A 14,761-nucleotide genomic window follows, 5' to 3' on the forward strand; every position below is an offset into this window, starting at 1 on the left:
TCTGCTTCCTCCCGGCGCCGCCTCGCCATGGCCGCCGTCGACCTCGCCCGCCCGCGCGCTCACCCTGCCGCCTGGGATCTCGCTGGGAGGACCGTCGTCGACCCCTGCTTCGTCTACGCCGCTGGATCGAGGCCGGGGGGCCACCACGTCGATACACGCCTCATCGCCCCCGTCTGCCTCCGCCTCGGCCGCCTCGCCCTCGTCCGCGTTGCCACCACCGGACCGTCCCCATCCTCCTCCTCAACGGCCGACCCCGAGCCTCGCCGCCGCCGCTTCCCTTCAACGCAAGTGAGGCCCCAGCCTCTGCCTCCCTCTCCTTTCCTCTATCGCTGTAACCGACCACCGCGCCCCACAGCTGCGCCCGGCCACCCTCGCCTCGCCCTGGCGCCCTCCCGTGCGTGCCCGTGATGCCACACGCGCTCACACGCGACCCCGTCCGTCGTGGCCTCGCCCCGCTGATGCTTCTACTGCCGCTGCCGTGCCAGCGCCTTCCCGCTCGCCGGCCGCGCCCCTGCGCTTGCGTTCGCACGCTCGACCTCGCGTGCACCCGCCCTTGTCCCGTCGATGCCCGTGGCCGCGGCCCCGGCTAGCCGCGCCTGGGTCCGACGCCCGGCGTTTGCCCCGGTGCCCATGCCCGCACCCGTTAGCCCGTTAGGCCCTGGGCCTATGACAGATGGGGCCCCACGCCCCCAGAGAACGTGTCTGTTAAAAAAAAGGAGTTAAAAAAATATAAAAAAATAAATCAATAATAAATAATAAAAATAATTAATTAATTAACTAATTAATTAACTTAATTAATTCTGATTAACTTAGCTAATTAAGATTAATTAATCTAATGACTAGTTAACCTAATTAACTACTGTTAATTAGCTAACAGAGTATGACAGTGGGGCCCACCCCCTATTAACACTAATTAGGTTAATTAAAATGTTTAATTAAAAAATGTGTCACTGACCAGTGGGACCCACTGGTCAGGTTGACCAGTCAACCCTGTTGACTGCTGACGTCAGCATGACCTCATGCTGATGTCATAAATCCATTTTCGAATTAAATAAAATAATTAATTAAATCTCAGAAATTAATAAAATCTTTAGAAAATCATATCTTTTAATCCGTAACTCGGATTAAAATATTTTCAACATGAAAGTTGCTCAGAACGACGAGACGATTCCGGATACGCAGTCCGTTCGTCCGCCACACACCCCTAACCTATCGAACTCGCAACTTTCCCCCTCCGGCTCCTCTGCCCGAAAACGCGAAACACCGGGAATACTTCCCGGATGTTTCCCCCCTTAACCGGTACCACCTCATACCACGTTAGGGCACACCTAGCACCGCTCATTGTCACGTCACGCATCGTCGTGTTTATGTTTGCATTGTATTCATTGTTTCTTCCCCCTCTTATCTCCGGTAGACTACGAGACCGACGCTGCTGCTGACCAGTTCGACTACGGAGTTGACGACCCCTCTCTCTTGCCAGAGCAACCAGGCAAGCCCCCCCTTGATCACCAGATATCGCCTATTCTCCTCTATACTGCTTGCATTAGAGTAGTGTAGCATGTTACTGCTTTCGTTAATCCTATTCTGATGCATAGCCTGACATTGTCGCTACATCTGTTGATACCTTACCTGCAATCCTAAATGCTTAGTATAGGATGCTAGTTTATCATCATTGGCCCTACATCCTTGTCAGTCTGCCTTGCTATACTATCGGGCCGTGATCACTTGGGAGGTGATCACGGGTATATACTATACATACATACATACTATACAGATGGTGACTAAAGTCGGGTCAGCTCATTGAGTACCCGCAAGTGATTCTGACGAGGGGGCTGAAAGGACAGGTGGCTCCATCCCGGTAGAGGTGGGCCTGGGTTCCCGACGGCCCTCGACTGTTACTTTGTGGCGGAGCGACAGGGCAGGTTGAGACCACCTAGGAGACAGGTGGGCCTGGCCCTGTTCGGCGTTCGCGGATACTTAACACGCTTAACGAGATCTTGGTATTTGATCTGAGTCGGCTACGAGCCTATACGCACTAACCATCTACGTGGGAGTAGTTATGGGTATCCCGACGTCGTGGTATCAGCCGAAGCACTTCAGACGTCAGCGACGGAGCGGCGCGCGCCGGATTGGAACCTAAGCCTGCTCTTGTATTAAGGGGGCTAGTTCTGCTTTCGGCCGCGTACGCAACGTGCAGGTGTGCTATGGGCGATGGGCCCAGACCCCTGTGCGCTTAGGTTTAGACCGGCGTGCTGGCCTCTCTGTTTTGCCTAGGTGGGGCTGCGACGTGTTGATCTTCCGAGGCCGGGCATGACCCAGGAAAGTGTGTCCGGCCAAATGGGATCGAGCGTGTTGGGCTATGTGGTGCACCCCTGCAGGGAAGTTTAATCTATTCGAATAGCCGTGATCTTCGGTAACAGGACGACTTGGAGTTGTACCTTGACCTTATGACAACTAGAACCGGATACTTAATAAAACACACCCTTCCAAGTTCCACAGACAACCCGGTGATTGCTTTTCCGCAGGGCGATGAGGAGAGGATCGCCGGGTAGGATTATGCTATGCGATGCTACTGGAGATGCTGCTTGGAGATGCTACTTGGAGATGCTACTTGGAGGACTACAATCTACTCTCTTCTATATGCTGCAAGACGGAGGCTACCAGAAGCGTAGTCTTCGACAGGATTAGCTATCCCCCTCTTATTCTGGCATTCTGCAGTTTAGTCCACCGATATGGCCTCCTTACACATATACCCATGCATATGTAGTGTAGCTCCTTGCTTGCGAGTACTTTGGATGAGTACTCACGGTTGCTTTTCTCCCTCTTTTCCCCTTTCCCTTCTACCTGGTTGTCGCAACCAGATGCTGGAGTCCAGGAGCCAGACGCCACCGTCGATGACGACCCCTACTACACCGGAGGTGCCTACTACTACGTGCTGCTCGCTGACGACGACCAGGAGTGACCTAGGAGGATCCCAGGCAGGAGGCCTGCTCCTCTTTCGATCTGTATCCCAGTTTGTGCTAGCCATCTTATGGCACCCTGTTTAACTTATGTCTGTACTCAGATATTGTTGCTTCCGCTGACTCGTCTATGATCGAGCACTTGTATTCGAGCCCTCGAGGCCCCTGGCTTGTATTATGATGCTTGTATGACTTATTTTATTTGTAGAGTTGTGTTGTGATATCTTCCCGTGAGTCCCTGATCTTGATCGTACACACTTGCGTGCATGATTAGTGTACGATTGAATCGGGGGCGTCACAAGTTGGTATCAGAGCCGACTGCCTGTAGGAATCCCCCTTCCACACTCCTTGGCCGAAGTCGAGTCTAGTCACTACAAAACTTTTACTAACATGGCTGTGAGCCTTACGGGCCCACGTCGCCATTGGGTGGTAGTAGGATCTTTTATTCCTCGACCTATACTCTGGGACTCTGATCTCTCTTCTATTCGGGTTAAATGAATTTTGCTAAATCTAACATCAGGATCTCGTTATCACTTTCACCCGGAGAGCCCCTTATTAATGATGATCGACTGCGGCACGTGAAGACCCTGAAGATACTCTTCGCTGTTAACCCGAGAACTTATGTTCATCGCATTTGCAATTCCCCTTCAACCGTCAACCCTTATGGATAACTACTTGCAGTTGTTATTCTTACATTCATCCCCAGTTGGTCTTGTTATTACCAGATACCTCGAAACACTCGTCGTTGTCTCGATAATCCTTTGAGATTATCGCCTTGCTGTTCCTTGTCACCTGAATACCCCTATGGATAATTCTCGCACTTATCGAGTATCCGCTCATCCCCCAGTTGTTCATGAGTTTCACAATGGTCTTCGAAATACTATTTGATCCTCCAAAAATCCTTAATAGCTTATTGCTCTGCAATACTTGTCTGCTTGCATTATGGATGCTTTCCATATGTCTGGCAATATTCGTTAGTATCCTTAGGCATCGTCATTTTGATCCTATTGATTCAGCATGTGTGCGAATGCACACAATCATCTATCAACCCTTCTAAATTATCCTTCCGGCTCAGACATCATTTTTGAACATGAGCTGGTTCTCGACCAAACTATTTGTCGTCAATTGTGCCTCTGGTATATCCAACTTATCCATCCTTGATCAGAGCGACTGCTTCTGATCCTTTGTTTTGGAAATCGAAATTCCTTTATTATCTAAGCATCGAATCATTCCGATGTTCTATAATATGATGCCCGTGCATTCTTCTTCCTCTGGTTGAGTACCGGTGCTCACCTCAGATCCCTTGTGGACCATCGGTTCCTTTGTTGGATTTTATCCGACAGTGTCCTTCATATTGAATAACCTTGAGAGCCTTTCCATGGGTATATAATGCCTTGGTAAATTGTATCATCTGCTTTCGAACAATGCTCTACTTTCGAGCTTGTATTATTTACCCCGAAGTTTGTGGTATATGTTCGTAAGACGCCCTGATGGGTTGAACCTATGCCTTCCTTAATATGTGTGAACTCGAAAGTTTTCACGAGTCGTACTCTTATGGTATTTTGCCAGATAAAATTTCAAAACTACAACTTCATTGAGCGCGAGAAGTGAATGAAAGGTTGTGCATTGGAGAAGTGGGAGTCGACCTTGAACTTGCGTTCATGCCCATGGACACGATGTACATCTTCTCATCGAAGCTTCTTTTAAAATTAATTATTCCCTTGATATAAGTTCATCTTATATCTGGGGTATGGCCTTTTACAGTCGTGGTTCCGACCATGTTCTCCTTTAAATACCATTTTTGATGCAAGTGTAAGCACTTGTCTTCTATGGATCAATACACCAGTCCAACCTTTACTTTGATCTTGTGTCGAGTATTACCCCCCCTGGTATCTCGAGATTATCATGGAACTGCATAACTTCTTATGAGTTCTTCATCAAGTACTACATACTCACCGATTAGGGCTCGGAGTTATTAAACACTCAAAGACACCGATAACCGAACCGAGTCTGCATTACGGTTCAACGACACTTGATAATCTTCTTTAAGTACGAGTTTGTAACCGATCACGCCATTTCTAGCCTGTTTGGCTATATCCTTGTCGTGCAGATTTTAACTGTGCTACCTGGTCCTTATTCCGGGAGCACCAGTTTCGACGATGAGCTAAGCTTACGTCGATCTTCCTCGTCATACCAATTCTCCTTGACCAACAAACTTGATTTCGAGTTTGTGTCGTAACGGTGGTTCCAATAACCTCTTGCTTCATCATTCCTTTGACTTGATGTCGTCGCTGATTGACTACATCTGCATGAAATCTCTCGACAATTGTGTCGTGATCATCATCAACCTTATGAGCTCTTCCAGGAATTCAATTGAATTCATGATGGGTAATACCATCCTTGCCCTTAATGATTGTGTTATCATTGACCACTTTATTGCCTTCCCACCAACACAGGCTTGTTCGTGTTTGGTGTTATACCTTGAGTTCCTTGCTGTCCAGCAATTGATCTTCCTTACCTCGGAAGTATTACCATCTCTTTTTGTCAAGAATGTGGTGAGAATTTCACCACCTCTTAATAATTCTTGATATCATAATACTTCTTGCCATCTTCGTTCATTCCTTGGTCCCCGTATTGTTTTCAACCGGAATACCGACAATGGAGCTATGACGTGTGAATTCAAAACTCCTAGCAACCCTATTGCTTTGAAGTGAATGGACGATAGTTCATTCTAAGTCCTTCGCTAATTGAATCACCATTCTAACATTGGTCGTGCAACCCAACCCGTACTTCGGGCGCACCCTTCAACCAATGTTTAATTGTGTATGTTTTCCTCGAGCATACTTCCTTATATCAGTTGATCTGACAAATGTTATCTCCTTGTTCACTTAATGGTGGAAATCCATCTTTTGGAAATCTCGATGGATTATCGCTGAGCCCATCAGCCACCTCCTCCTCTCCTTGGTTTAATGATGAACTATTGTTTCAGGAACCTACTCCCATAGTTCATTTCCTGAGAATCCTGAAATGTCATTTCGTCTATTTGCGTTGCACCTTTTCTTCTCAGGTATCCTAAGTCTGAGGTATCGTGACACCATTCGGATCTGAATCTCGGTCAGATATGATGGTTGGGACAACTTTCCGAGAGTTATGATGTTGATCCTTTGGTAACCCGGTAACCTGATGTCATGCCTAGCACCCCCCCGGCTGGAGGACCTATGATTATAGATTCCTTTTCAGCAAGGTTATCCGTTCATCCATGAGGAAATTGTAAGACTTAATCTACAAGTTATTCCTGATGGATCCTTCGTGTTTCCAAAGTCTGATCTTCACCTGAAGACCATGTCAATGCTATCTCGAAGCATGTCAATGGTACTCCGATTTTCAATAGGAACATTTGAAGCACGATGCTAAATTTTATTTATCATTTATCCTAACACCGTTGTATGGGTAATGTCATGAAAATTCTCCCCCGTACCTAAAGAGTTTTCTACATTATATCCTGCCACGGATATCATGCTCTGCTTGTCTTTGGGAAGGATATATCCCTGAATTATGTGTTTAAACATGTTTTCCTTTCCATTGTTCTGTTTAATATGATAATCATATTTTACTTTCCATTGGTTGTTTGAACCTTTCTTGTGATCTATATGATCTAAGCAGCAATATTCTGCTGCTTATGTAAACTCCTCGGTGTACAATTCTGTCAGAAAGACCCTGTTATTTTGGTGAGGACATTCCGGTAACCACCGATGGACGAGAACTTTGCCTATTGGTCCGCCTCGTTTCAACGAGCAGGAAAATGGTTCTCTTCGTCCCTCGCCCTTGGTACCAACGTTGTTGCCGACATAACTAACATGGTACTCCCTGACATGCCTTACTATCATGACCGTGCAAGATGTCACTGCTCCAAAAAAAAAACCCACATGGTGGGCCCATAACCCACAGTTCCACAGGATCGAAACCTGACTCTCCTGTACACCCCCTGTTTCCAAAGTTATTCCTCCCGCGTGGACTCGTATGTAATTCATGAGCCACCTTCCGATGAGATCGTCAATTCTGGCATCAGACACAATAATTATTCCGTGGTTTTAAAACCACTTTCACCTTCTGACTAGGCATTGAACGATTGCCTGGCTGCCTGAAACTTCTTATTGTACCTTCCAACTTTACTCTCGATGTGTTTATTTGTTCAACTCGAGAGGTACTCATATGCTCATTCATGGGTTAATCCCAGATCATTACCCTTAAACATACTATCGTTGCCAATATGCCTCGTTACCTATTCGTAAATACGATGAAGATCCCGAAGAAAGGATGCCGACTTCATCATGATGACCTAAAGCGGAGAAATGAAGACATCAATGTATTGGACCGATCTCTTCGAGAAGAGCAAGCCAGAATGAGAAGACCAGCTAGATTCGTTACCAAACCTTCCCCCCTTTCACTACCTCTTAAATCTCGGGACGAGATTTCTTGTAGTGGAGGAGAATTGTGACGCCCGGGTAATTAAGCTACAGTGATCCTCTGCTAATGGTGCCACGTCACCTCGTTTATAGTTGCTAATCTCGAGTTAGTTCGAAACCGATTCAAATTCAAATTCAAAAATAGGCAAACAATAAAAGTTTTCAAATAATAAAACTAAAATGTTCGAAGGTTGACCAATAAATCCTAAGTAATTATGGTGGTGAAACCACATTTTTATAATATGATTAGATGCACTAAATAAACTAAAACAACGATAAAACAATTATCTAAAATGATTTTAAAATAATAAGCACATGCAAAACACTTTATTTAAGGTGCCAGAATATTTGGGGCTGTGACCTATTTAATAACACCAAATTAGTTGTCGCTTTTAAATTTTATAAAACTAAAATAAAAGAAAACTGAAAAGAAATAGAATAAAAAAAAAGAAGAAAAGGAAACAGAAAAAAAAGGGGAAAGAACCCCCCCCACTGGGCCACAGCCCAGCTGGCCTCTGGGCCAACCAGGCCGGCCCAGCCGGTGCCTATACCCCCCTGGGGCGACCGAAACCTAGCGACCCCCTCTCCCCCACTTTCCCCTCACGATCCCCACCTCCCCCTCGTCTCCCTCACCCGCCGCCACCACACAACACACACACACAAGCACGCACGCACGCATCGTGCCGGGGAGAGGATCTCCCCGCGCCCGATCCCCTCGCGTGCATCGGCGCCTTCGCCTCGCCGTCCTCCTCGTCGCCGCCTCTCCGGCTCGCCTTCCCCCTCGCCCCTCTTCCCCGACCCGAACTGGATCGGGAAGGGGTGGGATCGAACTCGGCGACCCCGACGCCATCGCCCCGGTGCCTCGCCGCCCTACGTCGCTACCACTGCCGTCGCCGCTCGGCGCCGCCCCGCCGCAAGGGACCCCCTCGCCGGACTGCTCCTCTCCGCCGTCGTCCCCGTCACCCTCCTCACCCCCCGCTGCCCCGTGCCCTACTCCCCGACGTGAGCTCCCTCCTTCTCTTTCTCTGTCGCCGGCGTCGTCCTTTCCCCCCCTGCAGCGCCCGCGTACCGGAGCTCACGCTCCGGGCTGCCCTCGCCGCGCCGGCCACGCCCGACGCGCACGCCCGCGCTCACCGCCGCCCATCCTCCGCCGCCCCACTCTAGCCACTGGCGGCCAACTCCACCCGCTCGTGCCCTGCCTCCCCCTGCGTCCCGTGCACCCTCCACCGCGCCGCCTAGCCCCGGTGATGCCCCGATGTGGCCTCGCCGGTGCCATCTCCGGCGCCCGGCGCCCCTCTATTCCCGCTGGCCCTCGCCCGGGTCGGGCACCTCGAGCGCCCCATCGCCCGACCCGCATAGGCCCCTGGGGCCAATGGCAAGTGGGGACCCACCCCTGAATGTTTTAGAAAAAAAAAGAGGAATAAAAAATATATATATATTAAATAAATAAATAAATAATAATTAAAATAATTAAAATATTAATTAGTTAATTAAGTAACTAATTAAGTTAACTAATCCTGATTAAATTAACCTAATCACTAATTAAATTAACTAATCTGTAATTAACCTAGACAGAGAATGACAGGTGGGTCCCACTGGACCCACATGTCAGGTTGACCAAGTCAACTGCTGACGTCATGCTGACATCCTGCTGACGTCAGCAAATACTGTTTTGGATAATGTTGAATTTAAATAAATAATTAAAATCAGAAAATGATTAAATCTTTAGAAAATCATATCTTTTAATCCGTAACTCGGATTAAAATATTTTCAACACGAAAGTTGCTCAGAACGACGAGACGATTCCGGATACGCAGTCCGTTCGTCCGCCACACACCCCTAACCTATCGAACTCGCAACTTTCCCCCCTCCGGCTCCTCTGCCCGAAAACGCGAAACACCGGGAATACTTCCCCGATGTTTCCCCCCTTAACCGGTACCACCTCATACCACGTTAGGGCACACCTAGCACCGCTCATTGTCACGTCACGCATCGTCGTGTTTATGTTTGCATTGTATTCATTGTTTCTTCCCCCTCTTATCTCCGGTAGACTACGAGACCGACGCTGCTGCTGCCCAGTTCGACTACGGAGTTGACGACCCCTCCTTCTTGCCAGAGCAACCAGGCAAGCCCCCCCTTTGATCACCAGATATCGCCTACTCTTTTCTCTATACTGCTTGCATTAGAGTAGTGTAGCATGTTACTGCTTTCCGTTAATCCTATTCTGATGCATAGCCTGTCATTGCTGCTACAGTCATTGATACCTTACCCGCAATCCTAAATGCTTAGTATAGGATGCTAGTGTTCCATCAGTGACCCTACACTCTTGTCCGTCTGCCATGCTATACTACTGGGCCGTGATCACTTGGGAGGTGATCACGGGTATATACTATACATACATACATACTATACAGATGGTGACTAAAGTCGGGTCAGCTCATTGAGTACCCGCAAGTGATTCTGACGAGGGGGCTGAAAGGACAGGTGGCTCCATCCCGGTAGAGGTGGGCCTGGGTTCCCGACGGCCCTCGACTGTTACTTTGTGGCGGAGCGACAGGGCAGGTTGAGACCACCTAGGAGACAGGTGGGCCTGGCCCTGTTCGGCGTTCGCGGATACTTAACACGCTTAACGAGATCTTGGTATTTGATCTGAGTCGGCTACGAGCCTATACGCACTAACCATCTACGTGGGAGTAGTTATGGGTATCCCGACGTCGTGGTATCAGCCGAAGCACTTCAGACGTCAGCGACGGAGCGGCGCGCGCCGGATTGGAACCTAAGCCTGCTCTTGTATTAAGGGGGCTAGTTCTGCTTTCGGCCGCGTACGCAACGTGCAGGTGTGCTATGGGCGATGGGCCCAGACCCCTGTGCGCTTAGGTTTAGACCGGCGTGCTGGCCTCTTTGTTTTGCCTAGGTGGGGCTGCGACGTGTTGATCTTCCGAGGCCGGGCATGACCCAGGAAAGTGTGTCCGGCCAAATGGGATCGAGCGTGTTGGGCTATGTGGTGCACCCCTGCAGGGAAGTTTAATCTATTTGAATAGCCGTGATCTTCGGTAACAGGACGACTTGGAGTTGTACCTTGACCTTATGACAACTAGAACCGGATACTTAATAAAACACACCCTTCCAAGTTCCACAGACAACCCGGTGATCGCTTTTCCGCAGGGCGACGAGGAGAGGATCGCCGGGTAGGATTATGCTATGCGATGCTACTGGAGATGCTGCTTGGAGATGCTACTTGGAGATGCTACTTGGAGGACTACAATCTACTCTCTTCTATATGCTGCAAGACGGAGGCTACCAGAAGCGTAGTCTTCGACAGGATTAGCTATCCCCCTCTTATTCTGGCATTCTGCAGTTCAGTCCACCGATATGGCCTCCTTACACATATACCCATGCATATGTAGTGTAGCTCCTTGCTTGCGAGTACTTTGGATGAGTACTCACGGTTGCTTTTCTCCCTCTTTTCGCCTTTTCCTTCTACCTGGTTGTCGCAACCAGATGCTGGAGTCCAGGAGCCAGACGCCACCGTCGACGACGACCCCTACTACACCGGAGGTGCCTACTACTACGTGCTGCCCGCTGACGACGACCAGGAGTGACCTAGGAGGATCCCAGGCAGGAGTCCTGCTCCTCTTTCGATCTGTATCCCAGTTTGTGCTAGCCATCTTATGGCACCCTGTTTAACTTATGTCTGTACTCAGATATTGTTGCTTCCGCTGACTCGTCTATGGTCGAGCACTTGTATTCGAGCCCTCGAGGCCCCTGGCTTGTATTATGATGCTTGTATGACTTATTTTATTTGTAGAGTTGTGGTGTGATATCTTCCCGTGAGTCCCTGATCTTGATCGTACACATTTGCGTGCATGATTAGTGTACGATTGAATCGGGGGCGTCACACAAGGCTTGAGAGAGTAATCAAAGATAAGAATTCAAGTTATGGTTTCAAGACAAGATCATGGTGAGCTCATGTGTTGGGTTTAGGTTGCTCAAGTCTTGAAGCAAACAACTAGAGTGAAGAATTCATTGTGCCTCTCAAGATATTATGATGGAGGGCTTTTAAGGATCAAGGGCTTGAGAGAATAATCAAAGAGAAGAATTCAAGTTATGGTCTCAAGATAAGATCATGGTGAGCTCATGTGTTGGGTTTCGGTTGATCAAGTCTTGAAGCAAGCAACTAGAGTGACGAATTAATTATGCCTCTCAAGAGATTGTGATGGAGTTTTTAGAAGGGCAAGTGGTGACCAAGATGATATTCATAGTGGAACTTGATATGGTCATGGAAGAGTCTTTGGTGATATAGTCTTAAAGCAGCGAAGGGAAATGAAGAGTTCATTGTGGCTTTCAATAAACCAAGATGGAGCTTCGAGTAAAGATATTGGTTCACCAAGATGAAGCTCGAAGATTATATCTAAGTGGTCAACTCTCAAAGCACAAACATTGTACCACGTGAGATCAAGTGATCTAGTGGTATGGTAAGTAATTGTGAATTGTGCTTTGTTACCTAACCCATGTTATGTGTTTGGTATGCCTATGTGGGTTAGGTGTTTCTCATGGGCTTGCATCAAAAGGAAAGATCTCAAGTAGCCTATGTGTGGATGACATCAAGTGGTGATGGTCATCGGGTTCAAGGAGTCCAAGTGCAAGATGAGAAGCCGGAGGTTATATGCTTTGAAGCTTGCGGTCCACATCATTATAATGCCCATGTGAAGATGGGCTTAAGTTAAGGCTTCCCTCATTGCAATATGAGGAATCAATTCAAGCATCTTCACCAAGTGGTTGTGGACAAGAAAGGGATTCCAACTTGAGACAAGAATTGGAGTCATCACCAAGCTCAAGTTGAATATGCAAGGCAAAGGTATACCTTAGCTAGGTTTTCCTAGTTTTGCCGGTCTCATGGTGCTTGGAGGGAGACCGGATTATAGGTTTGATAGCCGTACTATCAAGAGGGACTCTCGGGCAAGTAGCTTGATCATGTCGCATGTAGAGAGCTCAAACCTTTGCATTACTTGCATCATTATTTATTGTTGATCTTGGGTGGTTCTCTATGTGAGGACCTTGGGCTTTTCCATAGCTTCAAAACGAGCCCAAGATCATCGAATTCGGAGTCCGTATGCCAAAGTTATCACTATTTTAGTGGGCTACTGCAGGCTGTTCTGGGTACCCCGTGGACACGGGGCTTTTGACCCCCGTGGGCACGGGGCCCCATGCACACGGGCCTGTACCGTGCGCACGGGACCCCGTGGGCACGGGGTGTCCAGGAAGTGTCCGTTGGAGCCCCAACGGCTAATTTTGGAAGTTGGCTATAAAAGAGCCCTTCCTCCCCACCGGTTTGGGGGTTGTTCATTCACATTCTAAACATCATTTTGAGCCTCTGACCACCTCTCCCAAACCCCTATCTCCCTTCTAAGTGAAGGGTGATTTGTGGATGGATCTTGGAGTCATTTGTTGATTTCCTCCTTTGCATCCCCTCTCTTCAATCTCCCACCTTCTTGAGTTGCATCTTGTGAGATTGAGAGAGTGAGTTGAGCATTTGTTGCTTGAGCTTGCATTGCATTTGTTGCATTGGTTTGAGCTCCCCGCATCGATTTGTTCATGTGAGAGCCCGTGAGTTTATTACTCTTGGAGGCTTCGCCTCCTAGACGGTTTGGTGATATATTGAGAAGATTGTGAAGAGGCCTATGTGGCCAAGGTTCCCCCGGAAGCTTCCTTTTGTGGTGTGCTCCGAGGAAGGGTGTTCAAGTGGCCTAGGTGGTCAAGTTCCTCTGGAAGCTTCCATGGTTGTGGTGTGCTCCGGAGAGGTTTGTAAAGGTGTGGTGGTCGCCTTCAAGACCAACCCCGAGTGAATCGAGGCTCATCCGTTGGGGGTGACTCGAAAGGGAGAATACGGTGAGTCACTTGGTGACGCCCCGGAGCTTTGGCTATGGAACCGCTCCAACGGAGATAAGCACTCTCAGGAGTGTGAACTTCGGGATAAATCCGCGTCCCCGACTCACTTGTGGTTATCTCATACCCACACCCTTTACTTTCCGCAATTCATACTTGCCCATGTTGATATATCTTGTGATAGTTGAATTGCTTAGTTGTTACTTCATTTCCATATCTTGTGATATAGTTTGTGATTGCTAGTTTGCTTAATTGCCTATCTTGTTTAGCATAGGTTGTTGGTGCACTTAGTTGATCCTAGCATTTTTGGGATTTGTGCTTGAAAAGTATCCGTTAGTTTAATCCCGCATTAGGATAAAGCCAAATCCGTAAAAGTTTTAAAACTCCTATTCACCCCCCTCTAGTCGTCATCTAGATCATTTCACCTTCCTTTCTTGATCTCCCCCTTCTTGGTTGTCCTCGTCTCTTCTTTGAACAAGTTTTGTGCAATGTTGAACTACAAGAAAAACAAAACAAGTTAGCACTTCGGACACGAAAAACAAGTATGAGATGAACATATATGAGATGCCACTTACTCTATCATCCTCATTTGTGCCACTTGGGTTAATCTTGTCAACTGCCTTTTGTGCGGCCGCCCGCTTTTGACAATCCGAGTTGATTGTGGACCATCGGGACCGAAGTGATCTCTCAGAGCGGTCAATTCCACTCACGTTGTGATCATCAAAGTATTCTTTCATTCGCCCCCAATAGCATCTCTACTTTGATCACCTCCAATGGATGGATCCCTCGACACGTGCAAATAAGTATTGCATAGTAACTTGTCATCGTTGGTGCTGTAATTGCCCGCTCTTCCTTTCGGCGCGTCGACAATGCCCTCACCCTCCTCGTCCACCTCAAACTCATGGTCTTCCAAATGGATGTCATTGGTTTGAGACCAATGCGAATTGTTGGACCCAACACCCATAGTTGACATGTATGCATCATCATTGAGACTACAAAGTTTTTTGAACAATGCAAATAAGCTATCTATATGTGATGATGCATTGAAAAAACAACAAGAAAATAAAAGTTGGAATTTTTTTCACCTTAGGGGCATTTCGTCGAACACGTGGTGCGCGTCGGCGGCCGACTCAACGAGTGAGCTCGCCGGCGCTTTGGTAGCCGCCGCGGCCGTCGAACGCCCTGCAAGCTTCTTTCCCCTCGCCTTCGTGCTGCCGGAGCCGTCCGCCGCCTTGTTCTTCTTCGCCGAAGTTTTGCCCTTCTTCGGCCGCGTCGCATTGGGGAGCTTCAACGGTGCGGCGGCAGCACGGGACGGCGCCGGCGCGACGCCACCGTCGCCGTGGTCATCCGCGGCGGCAAGAAGAGGCTGCGCGCGAGACCGACGCTCGGGGGAGCTCCGGCGGTGGTGCCGCCAACGCTCCCCGCGCTAGGGTTTCCGGCGGCGGCGGC

This window comes from Triticum dicoccoides, chromosome 5B, assembly GCF_002162155.2.
Source record: "Triticum dicoccoides isolate Atlit2015 ecotype Zavitan chromosome 5B, WEW_v2.0, whole genome shotgun sequence".
Lineage (NCBI taxonomy): Eukaryota > Viridiplantae > Streptophyta > Magnoliopsida > Poales > Poaceae > Triticum > Triticum dicoccoides.